The following is a 22,869-nucleotide window of genomic DNA, read 5'->3' as shown; positions in this document are numbered from 1 at the left end:
CCCTAAAAAAGCGTTTTTATTTTTAATCTAACTTTGATTCTGCAATATTTCAAATTCTGTAAATGCCGATAAGGTAGGTGCTTTCATGAACGTTTCATATGCTCAGTAATGCGTACAAAAGCTTTTTTACGAGATTAAAACCTATAATATTTCTTGGATTATTGGTACGTTAATTTGTAAATTAATTAGTGCATTTTTACAAAAATCATATCAAGAATTAATTCAGAAATAATTTTGAATTATTTTCTGAAATAATTCGGGTGAATCGAAATTTTGCATTTTCATTTAATTCAAAAATTAATTCAGAATTAATTCAGAATCATTCCTTCCGTTAATTTCGAAATTAAAACCTATAATATTTCTTTGATTATCGGTACGTTAATTCGTAAATTAATTAGTGTATTTTTACTAAAATCATATCACGAATTAATTCAGAAATAATTTTATATTAATTTCTGAAATAATTCAAGTAAATCAAAATTTTCCATTTTAATATAATGCAAGAATTAATGTATTGTTACGTTTAAACTTAAAGACTTCGACTATACTTTATTAATTTTAAAAAGTGTTTACAAACAGATAACCAAGTGTTAACTAACTATTCTGTGTTTTCTATCACAAACATAAACAAACAACATATACAAATTAATGTTGCAGCGGATACATATTCAAATAAGAACTATTCGAAAGATGCACTCGTAACAAAATAATTAATTTATAATTATATCTTGCGTTAATTTGTAACTTTAAACCTATAATTTTTCTTGGACTAATTCAACATTAATCCGTGAATTAATGTGTATATTTGTACAAAAATCATATCACGAATTAATCCAGAAATAATTTTGAATTATTTTCTGAAATAATTCGGGTGAATCGAAATTTTGCATTTTCATATAATTTAAGAATTAATTTTAAATGAATTCAGAATCATTTGTTGCGTTAGTTTCGAGATTAAAACCTATAATATTTCTTGGATTAATTCAACATTAATGAATGATTTAATTTATGTATTTTTACAAAAATCATATCATGAAATAATTTTGAAATAGTTTTAAATTATTTCAAGATATAATTTTAGTTTTATGTTGTAAATTAATTCATGGTTCCTTTCAAAATCCTTTCTAAATTAATTCATGTATTAATTTGTTTATTTTTACAGGAATCATTACCTGAATTATTTTTAATAGAATTTTAGAATATTTCTTTGTAATATTTCATGTATTAATTAAGAAATAATTTTCTTTTCTTAGAAAATTATTTTTATATTAATTCTTTGCGTTAATTCAAGAATTAATTCAGTGAATTAATTCATGCTCTGTGGGGAACATCTCGCGCTATAAGAAACTTGGGCCGAATTATATCCTATCAAAGAAACACTTTAGCTCTGCTTATGGGACAATTCGCACCATAAGAAACTAGGGCATTGTCTGACTTTCCTCGAAATATTGCACTTACTTATGTATATTTGATTTACTTATTTATTATATTTGATTTATCTATTTTCTTGACTATTAGAGTAAAATCATTGGAAACAAATTCTTACTCATTAGCTAGATTACGAGAGTTCGAATTATTTTATTTATAAGTGATACGAACATCACACTAAAGGTAAAATTATTTGGGAAGAATACTTTGATGTAGAAATGGTATGGAATGCTCTAAAATGGCTAAAAAAAAATAATCCAATTTATTCCAAAATCACTGTTCCTATTTAACCATGCGATATATTGAACACGCTCAAAGATACAGATTTAGAGTATATAGAAAATTCTGATGATAACAATTCTAATCAAGTCAATGAAGTTAATACTGAAATTGAGGATTCTAAATTACCTTACAGAGAAGCTTTGTTAACAGCGAAATCGCAATCGGACACATTTTATGATGAATACACGATAAATGCTTTGCATGTACAAAAACCTAATGAATCGGATACTAAATTGTATCAAATGAAAAAAGTTTATGAAACTCCTCTGGTTTATCACGAGAAAGATTTGGATTGGAAATGTTTTCCAGATATTTTTCCTTATGGTGAATGTGGCCAGCGTGTAATTTCCCAGAGAAATCAAATTAAAAGAATCTGATTTTATTAAACATATATTAACTTCTAAATATTCATAGTTTAGAGAAAGTAAATAATTACTTTTTTATTACTTACATGATAACTATATCAGAAGCCTTAATGCAGGAATTTATCACATGCTACATGTGTTAGATACACGTCACAAATATACTGCTGGAAATTATATACAACAATTAAATGACAATGGTTTGGAATCAAATCTTTATTCAATATTTTCTCGTATAAGAGTAACTGAAGCATATTGGCGAAGACCAAGACGAGAACTGAACTGTATGGCGCAAGAATATGGCCCTGTTACATTTTTCGTAACGTTGAGTCCGGCAGAATGGAACTGGCCAGATTTAGGTGAATTTATATGAGATTATCAATCATTAGATAACGATAGTAGATCTAATAGTCAACTTATCGTTGACTATCCTGTTCCAGCTGCAATTTTCATTGAAAAAAAATTTAAAGCTATGATGGCTTATTTTCATTCTGATGCAAAACCTATAGGAACAATTGATTACTATTATTATGTTCATGAATATCAAAATCGAGGATTGCCTCATTTTCATTGTATTTTCTAGATAAAAAATGCTCCAGTATATGGTATATCTTCGAATGAAGATGTAAAAAAATTTATATTGCAATATATTACGTGTCGCATACCGAATAAATATACATCTCCTGATATACATCGTAAAGTTATGGAATATCAACAACATAAACATAATGACTATTGTATGCGTAAAAGAAAAACATGTAGTGGTTTTATAAGCGCTTGTCGTTTCGAATTTCCTCGAAACGTAACAAAAGATTTTATTTTACATACTGTTATTACGGCTATAACAAATCGCAGGAAGTTGAAAAATAATAGTAGGTTTTATGATTTACCTCGATATTTTAATGAACGTTATACAAATGATTACATTCCTGCCATAATAGTTTTATAGGAAGGAAACACCGATGCTCAATTTATTGGTGAATCTACATATCTTCTGACGCATTACGTTACATGTTATGGAACAAAAGGTGAAAAAAGTAATCTTGATCTTTCTGAAATAGCATTAAATAAGTCTCTGTGTAGTAGACTTTGGACCATTGGTATGCGCAGACTTACTCACAGAGAATGTGGAGCTATTGAAGCTGTCGATACTTTATTGGCTCACCCACTTCATGAAACTAATCCAAATACTACTTTTCTATAGGTCGATGTTGGTTTTCAGAAAAAGAGAAAATTAAAATCATACAATGAAATGAAGCAATTACCTGCAGATTCAACTGAAATCTTTTGTGATAATTTAGTGGATACATATTATCCAAAGCGCCCTAAAGAATTAGAAACTATGTGTTTATACGATTTTGCGAGGTTTTTCGATATATGGAAAAAAAGCCAATTCATAAAGCCGAATATTACAAGATGGGTGAAAACTTATATTGCAAAAGAAGGAAACGAGCTCATTTAATTCTTCATATGAAGTACAATCCTCAAACGCAACCTGAAGCGTATTATTTTTCCATACTTATATTATTTAAATCGTGGAGAAAAACTGAAGAACTAAAAGCGAATCAAGATACATGTTATAATGCTTTTATTAAAATAAAAGATGATTTATCTGCAGCACTTCAATATCATGATAAATTGCAAATGATTCAAGATGCTATGGATGAGGCCAGTAAATTAATCGAGCAACAAGAATTGGCTAAGACCTTACCCAACAATCAGAACATCTAAATAATGCTGATCCTCTTGATGCAATCCAAGTTATTAAAGATGTTCAAGATTTAATTGAAAAAGTTACGGAAAACAAAAACGAAATTGACATAGAACAATCTATTACAAATTCAATATTGATCAATTACGAATATTCAATACAATTACTTGTACAATATCTAGCAATAAAGTATTAAGAATGTTTGTAAGCGGATTTGGAGGTACGGGTAAAAGTTACGTGATTGACAATTTGGTTTTATAGAACAAAGTAAAGAGAAATAAAAATACTGCTGTGGCTGCTCCGACTGGTATTGCAGCATATAATATTCAGGGACTTACAATCCATAGATTGTTGCAATTACCTGTAGAGCAAGGAGGCACGGCAAAATATAAGCCTTTGTCAGATAATTCGCTGAAAAGAATACGGCAAAGTTTAAAAGATGTTGATTTTATCATCATTGATGAAATTTCCATGATATCAAATATAACGCTCATGTATATTCATTTACGACTTGCAGAAATATCTTGTACATCAGACAAAGAAGACGGATGGTTTGGTAAGATACATATTGTAGTATTTGGTGATTTACTTCAACTACCACCTGTACGGGAAGATTTTCCATTCGTTGCAATCACAAATTGATAAATATATTAAAGGCATAATGTCTTTTAATTTATGGACATTGTTCAATTACGACGAACTCACTATAATATGAGACAAAAAAACGATAACATTTATTCAGACATTCTGACAAGAATAAGATTAGGTTATTTAACCAATACTGATACAGAAGCTTTACAAAAAAGAAAGATTCATTTTTCAACTAATACTCCGTCAGTCTCTCTTCACGAATTATATGAATATTTCAATAATTTACCAAGCAATACAGTTTGTCTCATGCCAACTAAAGATATGTGTACAATACTTAATAATACCATGCTGAATAAACTTGAGTCGGAAGAGATAAAGCTGTTTGCTAATGATTGTTATAAATGCCCGAAGAGGTTAGAAAAACGCGTTTTGAAAATCTTAAATGATGACGATGACAATGCATGTGGTATTTCTCGAGTTATTACAATCAAAATAGGCTGCAAAATTATGATACGAAGGAATATCGATGTGTCTATTGGATTAGTTAATGGCACTATAGCAACAGTCGTTGCAGTAAGCAAAGGAAAAACCGGTATAGAGGCGTTACCATTAAACTTCAGTCAAATCAACAAGAATATTATATCAAACGATTAGAATACCAATTCCAAATAATGGAACAGATAACTATTACAAGACAACAATTTTCTTTCTGCCTGAGTTATGCTATCACTATCCATAAAAGTCAAGGTTTAAGTTTGGACAATGCTGTTGTAGAAGCAGGAAACAACATTTTTACTTGTGGTCAAACTTATGTAGCATTATCTAGAATTACTAAATTAGAAGGTTTGCATTTAGTTAATTTTGATCCCTCTAGTATAAAAGCTGATGAATCAGCTATAAGAGAATATAATAGATTAAGAAAACAATATCGCTCAGATCTTGACATTTATAATAATATACCACATAACGATACATATAAAAATAACAAAATATTTGACAGTATATGGTCTGTTTCATGTTATACACTGCAGATTCAAGCTGATAATAATAATAATATTCTTGAACGTCCATTGAATGATTTCATTCAACCGATACTTTGCAAAAATAGCTTATCTTACACTAAATCGTGCGTACATAGTTTATTTCATTGTCATTTAATCAGAAAAAGTTTGCTTGAATGTAAGCATCAAGATATACTTTTATAAATATTCAACAAATATGTTAACAAAACTTCGATTGATTTAGTACCGCTTTCAAATTTTCTTGATACTGACAAATATACATTATTTATTCAAAAAGATGCTGCAGATTATTTGTCAGATATATGTGTGGCGGTCGAGCCCCGGTTGGTGCCGCCACCTGCGGGCCTGGATCCGCGGCGGGAGAAACGGTTCCGGTTTGGATTAGCCGGATTAGGAGACGAGGCTTAGGGGGATGATGGCCAGATAATCCTGTTAGTCTGGTCATCCCTAAGCGGCTCTTAAGATTGCGTCCCGGCCTGGCGGCCTATATAAAGTCGCCCATCGCAAGGCAAGAGAGAGTATCTTCCGAACCGCTGCCCGTCGTCAACCCGAACGCCGTACCAGCATCTACCACCGCAACAGGATACGACAGCACGTGTCATCGCCGCCGAGGAACATCATCGTCTGCTCATCCTGGAGCGTCAGCCGCTCTCTACTAACAGGCTTGCCCTGTTTGTGACGCTCACGGGCCCCGACGCGGGCGAGTTTCCACACGTCGCTGTACAACGCCAATAAAATAAAGATTTGTCTGTGTCGAACCAAAATTTGAATCTGGTGTGATCTCCCGCGCATTCCCCTGCCACTTCCTCTGTCCGGGACGAGTGTGGCTGCACTCATCGTCAACAGCCAAATATGTACGAAGTTTGAAATAATAGGAAAACTTACAGAACATGAAATCATAATTGGGACAAGATGCCTGGGATGTGATTTTAGACCTGATCCTATTACAACACGTAATTATAGTTTAACTTTGTCCTTAAATTTAGAAAGCAATGTTACATGTACATTGCAGCAAATTTTTGATGAAAATATTAATGTTTGATGAGATATTCAAGAACATTGTTATAATAATTGTAAATATGAAAAACAAGAAAAAGTATCTCTACGTATTGATTCTGAAAAGATTTTGATAGTTAAATTATCACTGTTTTCAGATAAAAATAAATTAACTGGATTTAAGATTAATGAAGTACCAAAGACGAAACTTTTTATCGATAAAAAATGTTATAGAGTAATAAATGCCATTTTTCATTCAGGACGAAATTTTGAGTATGGAGAGTATTTCAATGTACTACGCGAACATACTAACTAGTTTCATGTTTCAAATTCTACTATCGTTAAAAAACCATGGCCTAAAGGCTCAAAAGATATTTATATAATATTTTTAGAACAAGTTAAAGTGTCTAAAAATAGACATTGACCTATAATATAGTTATTATTTATTCATTAATATATTTCTTTCTCTATGATCCAACAATCCACAATTACGATTGTTCTAAACGATAAATTTTGAAAAAGTAATATAATTTAATTTGAATTTCAGAAATATCTCGACGTATTTATAAAACATTAAATTAAATTAAGTGTATTTAAAAGTTTCTTATTGTAGCAGAAAACTAGCTTTTACTAACTAATTTTATCTTTGTTAAAATAACTATGGAGCTTACTTTGTCGTATGTACAAAATGCAATTAAAAAATGAAATTACAATTTATTAAATTAGAAATATATATTAGAGGTGACTATTATCTAATGAAGTGTTGAAAGTAAAAAGTTGCATCAATACTTTTGCAATATTAAAATAACTATAGCTTACTTTGAAATAAATGAAATCTACAACAAAACACTTTTAACAAAGTAAAAAATTGCATGAATGGTTTCTTTTGAAATACATTATTTTATTATTTTATTTCATTTATTATTAATCTTATTTCAATACCATAAAAATGTCTACCAAGTAATAAATTACTTTAATGATTTAGCTCTATTAATTTTTTGTACTTTAACATTATTTTTTTCAGTTTTACTTCATGTTTTAATAACTGGTTGTATACAATTTGTTTCAATATTGTTTTTAAAATTTTGAAAGTAGTGAAATCTATCTAAAAACGGCCTCAATGCTGTAAATTACTTTTAGAGACTTTACATAACTTATTAAATAGTAAGTTTACTTTATAGCATAGCAATTATTACATTAAAATAAATAATCTACTGTTCACAATCATTATACAAAATTGAATATAGTATCAGAATTATGACAATTACAATTTTGAGATACGTATAGAGTTTCGGAAGTAATGATAGACTTCAAATAATAGCACAATGTTATAAGTAATTTATACGTTAAATGCTAGTCATGAAAAATTTATATAAATTTTAGTTAACTTTCATTCTTGCCGGGCCTCTTCGCCAACAGCATCAGGTTCGATCCAGGAATATAAATTTAATTTTCAAAGAATACATATTATTCGCAGTTGCTACCAAAGACATAAAATAATTTATTGAGAAAATAAGATAATAATTCATTACCCAACTCCAAAAAACTTTCAAGAAAGCTAAAAATTAACAGCAAGTGTAAAGAATAAACATCGAAATTAAGCTCAATATTTTAGACATATTATTCTATAAGTTTTTTTGATCCTACTCTATACTAAAACTTATAACGTGTTTAGCACGCTATGCGTGGGCTCTAACCGTCTTCTCAATTTCTTTACTTTATTGTTCATTATTATTTCGAAAAAGATTTCATAAACGAAAAACCTAACTTGAGCTTTCCTTATAAGATAAATGTATTAGATTAAAAATGTTTTGAAATATCCTAAATAAGTAATATAATAACACAGCATTTTAAGAATATTTATTCCAGCAAAACGAGTTGAAGTTAATTTTTATATTCTATATAAACAAATTATTTTATATAATATAATAAGATATGTAGTAATCATATAATATAATATGTAGTAATTATTGGATATGTAATTAAAATAAATATGTATGTTATGGTATAGTCTAATATTATGGAAAACAATTTAAATACAGTAAATTTTTGTTAATACTCATCAGATGACAAATTTCCATCGATATATTATAATCTGGCAAGAGGCCCGGCAAGAATGAAAGTTATCTAAAATTTATATAAATTTTTCATGACTAGCATTTAACGTATAAATTACTTATAACATTGTACTATTTTTTGAAGTCTATCATTACTTCCGAAACTCTATACGTATCTCAAAATTGTAATTGTCATAATTGTGATACTATATTCAATTTTGTATAATGATTGTGAACAGTAGATTATTTATTTTAATGTAATAATTGCTATGCTATAAAGTAAACTTACTATTTAATAAATTATGTAAAGCCTCTAAAAGTAATTTACAGCATTCAGGCCGTTTTTAGATAGATTTCACTACTTTCAAAATTTTAAAAACAATATTGAAACAAATTCTATACAAACAGTTATTAAAACATAAAGTCAAACTGAAAAATACTATATTCAATTTTGTATAATGATTCTGAACAGTAGATTATTTATTTTAATCTAATAATTTCTATGCTATAAAGTAAACTTACTATTTAATAAGTTATGTAAAGCCTCTAAAAGTAATTTACAGCATTCGGGCCATTTTTAGATAGATTTCACTACTTTCAAAATTTTAAAAACAATATTAAAACAAATTCTATACAACCAGTTATTAAAACATAAAGTAAAACTGAAAAAAATAATGTTAAAGTACAAAAAATTAATAGAGCTAAATCATTAAAGTAATTTATTACTTGGTAGACATTTTTATGGTATTGAAATAAGATTAATAATAAATGAAATAAAATAATAAAATAATGTATTTCAAAAGAAACCATTCATGCAACTTTTTACTTTGTTAAAAGTGTTTTGTTGTAGATTACAATAGACCCAGAAATTTAGAAAAGCACAATAGAATCTCTCTCAGATGTATACCTCTTACTTAGTTTGACTTCCGTTAGAATATCAAAAACGAGCAGGATTGACGATACCGATTGGAAGGAGATCGTCGATCTTCTCAAAATTTATTTCAAGGGAAGCCGAACTAAAATCTTGATTTGTAAAAATTTATTACAGCTACCAGACAGTGCTATTAGAGAAAAAATAATTATTGACATTCATGAGTCTCCGATAAATGGACACAAGGGTGTCACAAAAACTTACAAGCGTATTCGGCAGGATTATTACTGGCCAGTAGTATAGCAATGTATGTTCCAGCACACCTGCGGGGGTTCTGTAACCCTTTGATCCCACCGGGCTTAACCCTTTGGCCCCCCTGGCTTAACCCTTTCATGTTAATAATAATTATTATTGTTAACAATTATTATTAACAATATTCGTGGGGGGTCCCTTGGTTTAACCCTTTGATTCCCTGGCCTCTATCCCTTCCATGTTAATTATTATTATTAATGTTAATAATTGTTTATAATTTTTGAGGAAGGTTTCTAGGGCTCCTAGTCCCTAGGGACCCTATACCTAGTGCTTTCAGTATAATTAAATTTAAATGTTTTTTTTTAAAAGTTATAAATATATATTATTAACAATTTACTTGCTACATTGAGAATGAAACGAATAGAAAATAGCGACGATTTTTTGAAAAAAATGAAGAGACAGACCGGAGAATCGAACCGGAGTCCTCTGGGTTAGCAGGCTAGTGTTCTACTACTAGAGCCAATGCCACATGTACCTTAGAGGATGCATATTGTGTATATTAGCTACACACGTATACATTTGGTATAGGGCTCGAGCGTGCGGAGGAGGAGGGGAGCGCATGCTGTCTATAGTTCTGGCCTGATGGGGATGCGCTACTATAGTAGTAAACGTATGCTCTCTCTTTCTTTCTCTCTCTCTCTCCTACGCTCTGACTCAGCGTGGACCACAGTGCGTGGAGGAGGAGGGGAGCGCATGCTGTCTATAGTTCTGGCCTGATGGGGATGCGCTACTATAGTAGTAGTAAACGTGCGCTCTCTCTCTCTTTCTCTCTCTCTCTCTCCTACGCTCTAGCTAAGCGTGAACCACGGTGCGCGGAGGGGAGCGTATGCTGTCTATAGTCAATACGTGCTCTCTCCACGAAGGAAACTGTTTTCGTGAGAATGCTAGAGACTACGAATCCAGTCGCTCGACTGACACCTCCTTGAGATGTTCCTCCTAAACATCTCTGCTAGGAGAGAACCTAATTCCCATCCGTTCACCCTTTCTTACAATCGTTATGATTATTTTACTATTTAAATAAGCACTGTGACGGTAAACGTCAAATTAGCGCTAATAATATAACCTAATTGCTGCCTGCGGGGGCAGCACCTACCGGGGAGATGAAAAACGTAACGAAGGAATTCGGCGCGCGAGCAGACGGAACGTGCGCGATTGAAATTGAACTAGTGAAGCATTGACCATCATCACGTTCGCCCGCTTTTCTTTTTCGCTATCACCGATCCACGTGCCGTTAACGCCAAAAAGAACGAGAGAGGAACGCCCCGATCAGTGCCAGCGAATAGTGGTTGCTGTTGCCGAGGTGCCATACATTTACAGAAGGGAGAAACTCGAGCCGACGGAGAAACGTCGCCCTCAACGAAATCGAAAGAGTGTGTGTGAAGTTTCGCCATCGAGGGCGAAAACCACGTGCGAGTGATTTCGCGAGCCGCGGCATCGACAAACAATAAAACAGTTCTCTCGCAGTGTGACTTTCTATCGTTTCCTTCGTACGCCTGCAATATTAAGGTAAGCTGGCCAGCTTAATCTCGCGGTCGCGATATAATTGCATATATAACGATTAATTTTCCGACATCTCAAGCGTGCATGTAATAGCTCTTCCAACAAAGAGCAGCGAGCGTTCCGACAATGCATGTTGTCGTCGTGCGAGCGTCGAAGTAAACAAACACGCGGGCCGACCTTATGTAGCATTTGATAGATAATAAAAGATTCTATCCGTGACATTAACAAGTGCTTTCGACTCGCTCATTCCATATTGCTTCCACTCACTTTTTTACAGATTACTAGATCTATTGGTTGACTGACGCCTGTTTCCCCATGCTCTCCGGATTACATATTGAGCATAGATGATTACATTCGCCTTCCAATAAAGTTGCGCGAATAAAAGTAATTAAACGGTATCCACCCCGTTACATGGCGCCCAAAGTTAAAGAACCTACGGTGTTTTTTATTGTTCAAAACACCGGTTCTCAATAGTGACCTTGCGCTCAGTCAACCAACGACTTAGGTGGCTGTCAAGTGTTGTTGTGCACACTTGATATCGAAGGCCACAATAGTAAACATAGCCTGTTAATTAGCTTGCGAAGGCCCGCCGCGGCGTAAAAGTGTAAATAACAACTGTAAACGCGTGCGAGTACGACCGAACGGCTCTTAGAAACGTAAACACCAATAAATTTTGGAAGTTGCCGCAAATCAATAATATTGTACCCGTTGGCCCGGGGAAAACTAACACCGGCAACTTTCAAACGAAATTAATCCAATTTGATAATTTTATTTGATATCGGTTGCCTTAAAGTAAACATTTTTTCTTAATATTAGTAGCTGTGGTTGTTGGTGACTACGCTAAGCGCTCGTTAAAATATTTTAGATATTAACCAAAACAGCCGCGCTAACAAACAGTTAGTGCGTCTGATAGGCAGGATCATTATATTGCGTATTAACGAGCGAAGAGTCTTTCGGCAGATAAATCGTAAAACGCCCTTGATCAAGCCCAGTGTCGGCTAATAAAATTTTTTTTATTTTTTGCAGCACTCGCACTCGTATAACAAGCCTGTAAATTTCGCGTAAAAACTAGCCGCAAGTTAGCTAACAGAGAAAAATTGACCGCACTCAAACAGAAATAGAAAACTGGGTGTTGACGTTCCAGGAGGAGGAAATCGAAGAGTACCTCGAACAACTGGAGCTCAAAACAAGCGGGAACAAGCTCTCGAGAGCTGCACGACTACATACCTGGTTACTCGGCGACTACTCCGCAGCAGATTTCGCGGAAGTCGACAACCAGCACAGCAGCCCAGCCAAAAGAGCTGCCCTACGCTCGGAGCTAATTGTATCCCTATGCCAGGAACACACAGCATCCGAGCAAGAGGGGGAACACCCGCTAGCCCACTTCATGCAGAGTGCGGAGGTAATATCGCGAGTGTAGAAAACCGCGATAAACATCGCGAATGTCCTGGACAGCCGAGAGAACACGAACAGTAATAAGAGTATTACGATAACAGCTGATGATGGCAGCCAGTTCCAACTCCCGCCGACTTTCGCGGTGATGATCCAAGACCTCATTTTCCGGTCCAGAGAAAATGAGAAGAAACTAGAGCTGCTAGACTCACTGAGTTTGAATATGTCCAATTTAACAAAAATATTAGACAAGATCCTAAGCAACAGCGTCAATGTGAAGGACCAATTGGACAGTCAATCCGCCAGGATCAGCGCATTAGAAAACGCCGAAAACAGAAATATACGGCAAGACGATGCGAATAGTTCCAACGAAGTGCGGCAACAGGAGAACACGCGTAGGAGCGTAGCATTCCAAGACACCTTCACATGCCATACGACACCAGGCTACCCCAGAGCACTCCATCTGGACCCAGACAAAGGCCCACGGGGGCCACCGGCAGGACCCCCCACCGGACGCCCCCTTTCGGAGAGGGTGGACAGCATCAACTCGGTGGAGTTAATGCTGAAGTGGACAACCACCCGCCGAGCATGTGGTCATCCCACCAGACGTCAAACCCGTGGTCGACAACAAGGGACGTCGGCCGTATTGTCCGAGGATGAAAACTCAGGTTCTCCGGAGAGGGCAATGCGAGCATTGACACCTTCTTGTCAAGGCTGGACAGCTCGAGGAGCAGCGCAGGACTTACGGAGGACGAGATGCTCCTGGCAGTATTCGAGCTACTCGTCGGTCCCGCCCTCGTCTGGTACGAGGCAATGAGAAATGAATGGTTCTCCTACGCGGACTTCGAGGCAGACGCGAGAGCATGGTTTGGGACCAGCAGGCAACAACAGCAGCGTCTAACGAAAGAGGTTCAAAGCCGATATCAGGGCCCAGACGAGCCCGCGAACGTCTACATCGCTAATATGATGGGCCTAATGAATCGGCTGAACCCCAAGATGACGCACGAGAACCAACTGGACCTGCTGCATGCCAATCTCCTCCCGGAAATCCAGAGCCAAATACGGAGATCGGAAGTAGACTCCATACGGACCCTGAACGACCTGGCCACGGCGGCCCAGAATAACTTGTACCAGCGAAGGATGGAGCGGACGGTACCAGACCCTCAGTCGACTCTATACCCTGAGTTAGCGTACCACCCCCGCACCGACGCGAGCAAGGGTCGTAAGGGCAAGGTGGCATCTATGTCCGGTGACAAACCGGAAGTTAATGACAGGTTGGACCGCATGGAGAAGGTACTCAAGAAGGTGACGCACCAGGTCGTCTACAAATGCTGCTGTCTCTCAGGGAGATATCGGAGGGGATAAAGGATATTCGCGCCGGAAAAAACCCGACTTCCGAGGACCGAGCCAAGAGACCAGAGACTCCTCGCAGACGAGGAAGAGATTTCTCAGGGCCGATCAAATGCGCCGAGTGTGGCCTACTGGGGTACAGCAGGAAGTTCTGTCCTCAATGCAATAAGAGAAACGGGCAAAGGAGTGGATAGGTGGGGTTGACCCCACTCCTTCATCCCGTAACCCAAACCCCGTTGAAGAGACCTCGCGGCCTTCGTCAACACAGCCCGCATCGTTAGTAGCGAGCGTGTTGAGCGACGAGAGCGAGAACTCCCTTAGTGACGCCAAAGATGAGCGTGGCAGTAGAGTGCACGTGAAGAAGAAGGGTAATGACGTTAGTAAAGCCAGAGACCCTGGACCAGCCGAGGCGGTGGCGTATGGATCGCACACACCCTCGGGGGCACGGGCAAAGGCAGATAAATCGTCAAAGGGTATCGACGTTAGTAAAGCCCAAGACCCTGGACCGGCCGAGGTGGTGGCGAATGGATCGCACACGCCCTCGGGGGCCAGGGTGGCGGCAGATAAATCGTCGAAACGTAACCCCATGGAAACTCCGATCGTCCGAGCCACCTGAGCTCGGACGACAAGTGACGTCACTCTACCACGCAAGAGCACAGTGGCTAGCACTATGGTGTACAAGGAACAAAGCTGTGAGGCCGTCGAAACTGTTTCCCGATATTCCCCGGAACAGGAGACGCGTTGGTGGCTACCGGTGAAAATAGGGGACTTCCAGATACGGGCCCTCTATGATCCGGGGGCCTCCACCACAGCCATGGGTAGTAATGCTCTGCAAATAGCGTCTGTGCTAGACGTCAGATTGGACACCACCCACGCGGGTACAGCAGGACTACCAGACGGTCGTAAGTTAACGATCGTTGGTCACGCCCTGCTGCCGTTCACCGTGGGGGAATTGACGATGCCGACGAGAGTAGCCATCCTCCCTACCCTCGTCGAGGAATGTATTTTAGGAGTGAACTTCGTCAGGTTGTTCAGAGCGGTACTTGATCCCGACGATAACACGTTGCTGTTCAAGGGATCACAAGCCAAAATGGAGCTAGAGGTAGCTAGCTTGGAGGCTGGTCCGAGATTAGCTACAATCGGACTAGCCGAGGTAACGGCAACCCAACAGGCGATATTGCAGAGGACCATTGACGAGGCCTTATCGCAAGCCCCTGCGGGCTTGGGATGTGCGGCGAGCATTGAGCACGAGATTCGGGTCGGTGATACGAAGTCAATCAAACAACGTTATTACCCGGTATCGCACAAGGTCGAGCAGGAGATGCATAGACTGGTAAAGGAAATGTTAACCCAAGGGGTAATCAAACCAGCGGACAGTGGCTGGTCGAGCCCAGTGGTTATGATACGCAAGAAGGACGACTCGTACAAATTTAGTATTGACTTCAGAAAGGTCAACAAGGTCACCGAGCCGAATGCGTATCCCCTACCGTTTATGCAAGATATATTGAGACGTCTGCGAAACGCACGCTATATCTCGACGCTCGACCTCAGCAGCGCGTATCACCAGATTCCACTCAAGACCGAATCTCGGCCAATTACGGCCTTTACCGCACCCGGACTGGGACATTACCAGTTCGTACGAATGCCCTTCGGCCTCTCGTACGCCGGCGCCACCTTCCAACGGTTGATCGATAGCGTGATCGGCCCCGAACTAGGCGAATTCGCTTTCGCCTATTTGGACGATATCATAGTGGTATCGTCCAAATTCGAGGATCACCTACGACACTTAAAAACCGTATTGGACAGGTTGTGCAGAGCTGGCCTCTCGATCAATCGAGAGAAGAGTATCTTCTGCAAGCCTGAAGCCAAGTACCTAGGCTTGTTAATCAACCGCGAGGGTATCAGGCCAGACCCTGAAAAGGTGCGCTCTATCGTAGAGTACCCACGACCAGGAAACGTGCGACAGCTGCGCACCTTCCTGGGGGTCGCTTCATGGTACCGCCGATTCTTGAGTGACTTCGCCACGCACGCTCAACCGTTAACGAAGCTGACGGGGAAAAAGAGCGAATATGTGTGGGGAGAGGAACAAGCCTTCGCTAAGTTTAAGGCACTCATGATATCCGCTCCATGCCTCGGGTTGCCGGGACCTAACGGGCAGTACGTGCTGGAGACAGATGCTAGCGGTACGGGAATCGGTGCCGTCCTGATACAAAGATTAGGAGACGGAGACCGGATCATCGAGTACGCTAGTCGAGTCCTTAACCCGGCTGAGCAAAACTACTCAGCCACTGAGCGCGAGTGCTTGGCGGTCGTATGGGCCATCCAAAAATTCCGCCCATACATAGAGGCGTACCGGTTCAGGGTGGTGACGGACCACAATAGTCTAAAATGGCTATATAACCTGAAAAATCCAATTGGACGTCTCGCCCGATGGGCCTTGCAACTACAAGGCCATTCTTTCGAGATCGAATATCGAAAGGGGGCAGACAATGTGTTGCCCGACGCCTTATCACGCGCTTTTGAGCCCACGAAGGCAGAGGTTGGCGCAATGGACCAACCGAAGTCAAGGGACAGCGCCTGGTACAGGGAGCAATTCCGACGCGTCGAGAGCCACCCAGAAGAATACCCGAATTGGAAGGTTGTTGGCCGGGTGATGTATCGTCTAAAGCCAAACTACGACCATTAAGAAGAAGATGGATACGGGGACGCATGGAAACTCGTCTTGCCCCCGGAGGAACGCAAGGCGGTATTGTTCGAGACCCACGATCTAGAGACGGCAGGACACTTGGGACGCGAGAAGACCTTCGCCCGCATCGCCCAATCCTATTACTGGCCGGGAATGTATGCGGACGTTAAGTGATACGTCCAAAAGTGCCAGGTATGCCAACAGTGCAAGGTTGAGCAGCGACCGCCGCGCGGGTACATGCAGGACCGAACGTGGTCTACGCCTTGGCAAGTGGTCGCGAGCGACATCGCTGGACCCTTTCCGAAGAGCCCTCGAGGGCACGAATACGTCCTGGTATTCATCGATGTATTCACACGATGGGTCGAATGTATACCCATACGTAGTGCCAATGGCAAGACGATAGTGAAGGAACTCCGGGAACGGGTAATCCTGCGTTTCGGTACGCTAAAGATCTTCTTGTCCGACAATGTCACCGAGTTCCGCAACCAGTTGGTAGACGGGTACCTGAGAGATCAGGGGATAAAACGGGCCTTCACCCCAACCTATACCCCGCAGGCTAACCCTACGGAAAGGGGTAACCGTACCTTGAAAACGATGATAACCTCGTACCTGCGAGGGAATCACAGGGAATGGGACCGAGCGCTACCCGAACTCATGTTCACATTGAACACGGCCGTCCATAGTTCCACCGGGGTCAGCCCTGCCATGCTCAACTACGGCAGACAACCGGGAGCCCTAAATACTCTTCGGAGACGAATGGACGAGCTCGCCGCACAAGAGGAGAGTTTGCTTCGAATCGGGCAATGGAGCGAGCACATGCAGAATAGCCGTTCCGCCGTTCAGCAAGCTCACGAGAGCGCTTCGGATGAGTCCCTGAGGCAGGCAAGGTATTACAACGCCAAGCGTAGGGACCATAGGTTTAAAGAAGGAGACTGGGTGTGGAAGAGGAATCACGTACTGTCCTGCGCGACACAGGGCATTTCCGCAAAGTTAGCACCCAAGTTCATAGGCCCCTTTATCGTCACAAAGGTACTCGGCGCCAACTCATATCGCCTTGCCAATCAACAGGAAGAGGTCACGGCGTTAATACACGCCAAAGATCTCAAACCCCATTATGGGCAAGATGACGATTTAACGGAAGATGGGACCCGACAACGAGACGACGACGAATCCTCTACCACCGAGGGAACCGTGGCGATGAACGTCCCGCCCAATGCGAGCGATACGACGATGCACGGAAACGGGAGCGCCGACACTGCGGACAACACACCCCAAAACAACGACGCGACAACTCCGAGCTCACCCCGTCATATCCGTCTTAATCTCCCCAACCGAGTCCCACGAAACACCTCTTCTTCTAACACGGCGAAGCGCCCACGAGGGAGACCTCGCAAATGCGCGCTAACCACACACACTACACAACATCGACAGACTACTCGAGCCCCTCCTCCCATCGTCGGAAAAAGGAAGAGGGGAAGACCACCGAGAACGCCAACCGTGAATGCATGAGACATAGCGAACGAAGGACCTGGGAGACCAACGCCAAGGACCCCACCTTTGACCCCGGCGCCGAAGGCCCTGGGCAGCCGAACAGGCGCCCACCTTCGATATCCAAAAAATGTTCGGGATACTGACGCATAGAATTTTGCAGGATCCAGATTACGCTCGAACAATTCGAGCAGGCGGTGGCCGCCCTCATTGGGTTGGATTTGGGCCCCGCCGTCGAAGGCGTTATCCACGCTGCTCTACATCTGCTGGAGCAGAAGAGAGGCGAGGAGGAGCAAGCACGGGCGCGAGCTCACGAGAGCTCGACGTCCGTGCTGATTGAAGAGCTCCCGGCGGAGAAATCCACCGCGCGAGCGTCGACAACACCCGGCATCGCGCGCGGCTATACCACGCCACTGCCTGGACCCCCAGCGGGATCTATCCCGCTGAAGGCTCCAACGACATCCGTTGGTACCAGACAGAGGAGGGTACCACCGACGCGACCTGGCGTCCCAGGTTCACTAGCCAGACACCCCCGTCTGGCGAACGAACCTGGGAGGAAATAGTAGATGGGTTGAGGGAAGTCGAACAAGGCTGGGCGACCCTCAACGCCCTCCAACGATCCGTGTACACTGAGTACGACGCGTACACGGCTGCGGGACACCACCTCGACGACATGGACTACTGGAATAAGGTGGTGTCCCGCCGTCGCCAGTTCGCGTTGGCACTCAAGGAAGTGCAGCGGCGTCACCGCCAGGCCCTCGAGGGCCCGGCGAGTGACATACCCATGGGCCTCTCCCAGCCCCCGATCGTCGGAGCCGGAACAGCGGCTCCGGAAATCAGGTCGGGGGCCGCGCCACTCGAGGGCTCGCAAACGTGCGGGGTAAACCTGGTGGTGAACGTGGACGGCGGCCAGGGGAGTCACGCAACGGGGCCCATCCACATCAATGTGGTAGTAGGGCCCGCTGGTGAGGACCTCGCGGTCGAAAGACCGCTGTGGTCCGCCCCGAACCGCAGGGACGGGTAGCCACTGACCCCCAGGGAACGAAGCCTCTTACGGGGCACCCTATCCCGCGCTCAGTGGGAGGGGTGCAAAGTGTGCTACTACCCCGGAGTGACCCGCACGGACCGTTGCCCCCGTGTGCGACGGCACGCCGACCTGGTCCAAGAGAGGCTGGGATGGGAGGCGCGCGGTCGTCCCCCATTAGATGACCGAGGACAGGAGGGATCGCCGAAACCAGCCAGGTGATCTTTCCCTGTCCCCGTGGGCAGGGCCACACCTATATTATTCCGTAGAATAAAAATTGATCTAAACACCACACGGACTATGACCCTTTATTACCCTTTCTCCTCTCCTCCTCGGAAGGGATAGCGCTGATAGGATAATCATCAAGGACCCCGCAGGTCTAGACTAGAAGGGGGCTGTGACGGTAAACGTCAAATTAGCGCTAATAATATAACCTAATTGCTGCCTGCGGGGGCAGCACCTACCGGGGAGACGAAAAACGTAACGAAGGAATTCGGCGCGCGAGCAGACGGAACGCGCTCGATTGAAATTGAACTAGTGAAGCATTGACCATCATCAAGTTCGCCCGCTTTTCTTTTTCTCTGTTCCAGCAAAATCCGCAAGACTTTAAGCGTCGCTTCATCACTGTAGATGAAACATGGATACATCACTACACTCCTGAGACCAAAGAATAGTCTAAACAATGGGTTACCAAGGGGGAATCTGCTCCCAAAAAGGCAAAGACAATTCCTTCGGCCGGGAAGGTTATGGCGACTGTCTTTTGGGATTCACAAGGAATAATCTTCATCGACTATCTGAAAAAGGATAAAACCATTACAGGCGAATATTATTCATCGTTATTGGATCGTTTGAAAATCGAGTTGCTATAGAAACGTCCACGATTGGCCCACAAATAAGTCCTCTTCCACCACGACAATGCGCCAGCTCACGTCTCAGCATTTGTGGCCGCAAAACTGATGGAGATAGGGTTCCACCTCGTTTCACATCCCCCCTATTCTCCAGACTTGGCTCCGTCGGACTACTATTTGTTCCCTAATATGAAAAAATGGCTGGGTGGGAAAAGATTTTATTCAAACGAGGAGGTGATTGCAGAAACGAATGCCTATTTTACAGACTTGGACAAATCCTATTTGGAAGGGATTAACAAACTAGAGCAGCGTTGGATGAAGTGTATAAGCCTAAAAGGAGACTATGTTGAAAAATAAAAAAGATTTATTAAAAAAAATCAAGCAGTTTTTATTTTTGCACGGACTTTTCGAATGACCCTCGTAGATTTTAGTACGTAGATTTAGAATATAGTCATACGAATTGCGTTTAATTATTAAATAATAATGAATTTTAATATGCAAAGTTAATTTATTTATTACACTAAAAATATGAATTATTAGAAAAATGTAAATAGTTCAAATGCAAAATGAATAAGAAATGATCATGAGTAAGAATTGGTTTCATTAATAACAGCTTAATAATAACTGTTATTAATAAATAAACAATTAATAATTTATTTAAACAATAAGTTGTATATAAAACGAAAGCGTTAATTTTTTACTTAATAATGACAGCTTTATAATTTATGAATCTTAGATAATTAATCTAATAATTGCGTTATAAGATTATAGAAAAAACTGTTACAAATATGAAAATTGGCTATAATTCAATTGTTATTAACTAATTTAGATATTTCTTTTTGGAAATTGCTTCTAAAATTAATAAACTATAAGGTTATGCAAAAAATTTAATAATTTTGTATTGTGAATATTGTAATATTACATTAATTAAATTTATTAGTCATAACTTTTGACGACACTATTTGCGATAATTGTAAATTACACTAAATCCACAAATAACGAATTCCGTAAAGTTCACATGTGTTAACTGCTCATTATTAATGTTTATTTACTTGTAAATTAAGAAAACTCATTTGTCAAAATTCGCGAATGTTTCTCAAATATTCGAAAACTTCTCGAAGAAAAGGCTCCTGCAAAAATAGGCAGGAAAATTTGTGTATAAATACGCCCACTATTGCACAGGCTGGCATTCACTTCTAGCCTTGCTAAGTGAACACATGAGTCTGAATGAACTTAGCTAAAGTTCTTTCTCTCATTGTGATTAACTGAACATGACTTTTCCTCTCCTATAATTCAAGCTCAACTTATAGAACATCTCGCGCTATAAGAAACTTGGGCCGAATTATATCCGATCCCAAGAAGACTTTAGCTCTGCTTATGGGACAATTCGCACCATAAGAAACAAGGGCATAGTCTGACTTTCCGTAAAACCTTAGCCATATTCGCATATTTTTGATTTTTCAATTTATTATTATCACCTTATATTTGATTTTTCAATTTATTTGACAAGCAGAGTAGATTCATTAGAAACAAATTCTTACTCATTAGCGGAACTAGATACGAGAGTACGAATTATTTATAAGTGATACGAACATCACAAATTCAAACGTAAATTTAAATATAAGGACGCTACAGAAGGAAAATTTCCAATGCTGACCACATAAAATAGAGAAATAAATAATATAGAGTAATATGGAGTGATAGTAATGATGTGACTTATTATGTATGATTTATATAAGATCAGACGAAATATATGTGTGAGCGCTACGACTCTATGCATAGCCAAAAGTGACAAGTAACGAGAGTAAAATAATTGACATAGTTAGCTGACAAATTTTGAAAATTTGACGATATGTGCTGATGATATCACGACCAGTAGACAAATTAAAAGAAAATAGTATGGATAGATCTTTCTCGTTAATCAATGCTGATCGATATAGTTGTGGGGGGGGGGGGGAATTTTTTCCACAAATTTTAAATAATAGTAACTCACCAACATTATAACCATGCAAAACTGCTACTTCAATTACTTTACTGTGATTTGTCTAGACACACAATAGAATAGTCTAGCACACAAGTAGTATAGCAATGTACTCGTATGTTTCGAACGACCCTGAGGGGGTCCGTGACCCTGTAGTTCCCTGTCCGAACCCTTTCACGTTAATATTAATTATTAATAATTATTATTATTCACAATGTCTGTGGGGGTCCCTGGTTTGACCCTCTGGTTCCCTGGCCAGTTCATTAATAATAATTATTATTAATGATAGTAATTATTTCTATTTTTTGAGGAAGGGTTTTATATTGAGGAAGGTTCGGAAGGCTGCTGATCTCTAGAGACCATACCTAGTGCTTACTGTCTAATTTATTTAAATGTATTTTTAAAAGTTATAAATATTATTGGTAATTTCATTGCTATATTGAAAACGAATAGAAAGCGATAATTGAAAAAATGAAGAGACAGATCGGAGAATCGAACTGGCATCCTCTGGGTTGGCAGGCTAGCGCTCTAGAGCTCTACTACTAGAGCTAAAGCCACATGTACCTTAGAGAATGCTTATTGTATATATTTGCTACATACATACATTTGGTATAGGGCCCGAGCGTGCGGAGAAGGACAGCGCGTGTTCAGCTTGGCTTGGCGCCGGCATTCTCTATCTCTCTCTCCCTCTCTCTCTCCCTCTGGCTAAGCATGACTTTAGACACGACAGGCGGGGGAGGAAGAGAGGCGTGCTCTCGTACTCTCTCTCTCTCGCTCTGGCGCAGCGTAGTTTGGGACCACGGCGCGCGGAGGAGAAGGGGAGAGCATGCTGTCTATAGTTCTGGCTTGGGGGTGCACTGCTATAGTAGTAAACGCGTGCTCTCTTTCTCACTCCATGGAGGGAGCTTCACTTACTACCATAGCTGCTTTCGTAAGAATGCTAGAAACTGCGAGCGGAGTCGCTCGAT

General features: G+C 40.2%; 1 protein-coding gene across 1 annotated transcript in view; it reads right to left on the bottom strand.

Annotated features, from left to right (window-relative positions):
- LOC131675344 (disintegrin and metalloproteinase domain-containing protein 11) overlaps positions 1 to 22,869 on the bottom strand; it is a 2,271,363-nt gene that overhangs the window by 1,847,221 nt on the left and 401,273 nt on the right. The gene's annotated exons all lie outside the window — the stretch shown is intronic.

Source organism: Phymastichus coffea, unplaced genomic scaffold (genome assembly GCF_024137745.1).
Source record: "Phymastichus coffea isolate CEN01 unplaced genomic scaffold, Cenicafe_Pcof_1.1 PCOF00019, whole genome shotgun sequence".
Lineage (NCBI taxonomy): Eukaryota > Metazoa > Arthropoda > Insecta > Hymenoptera > Eulophidae > Phymastichus > Phymastichus coffea.
Note: the sequence above shows the minus strand (reverse complement) of the source record. Positions and strands in the feature narration are given on the sequence as shown.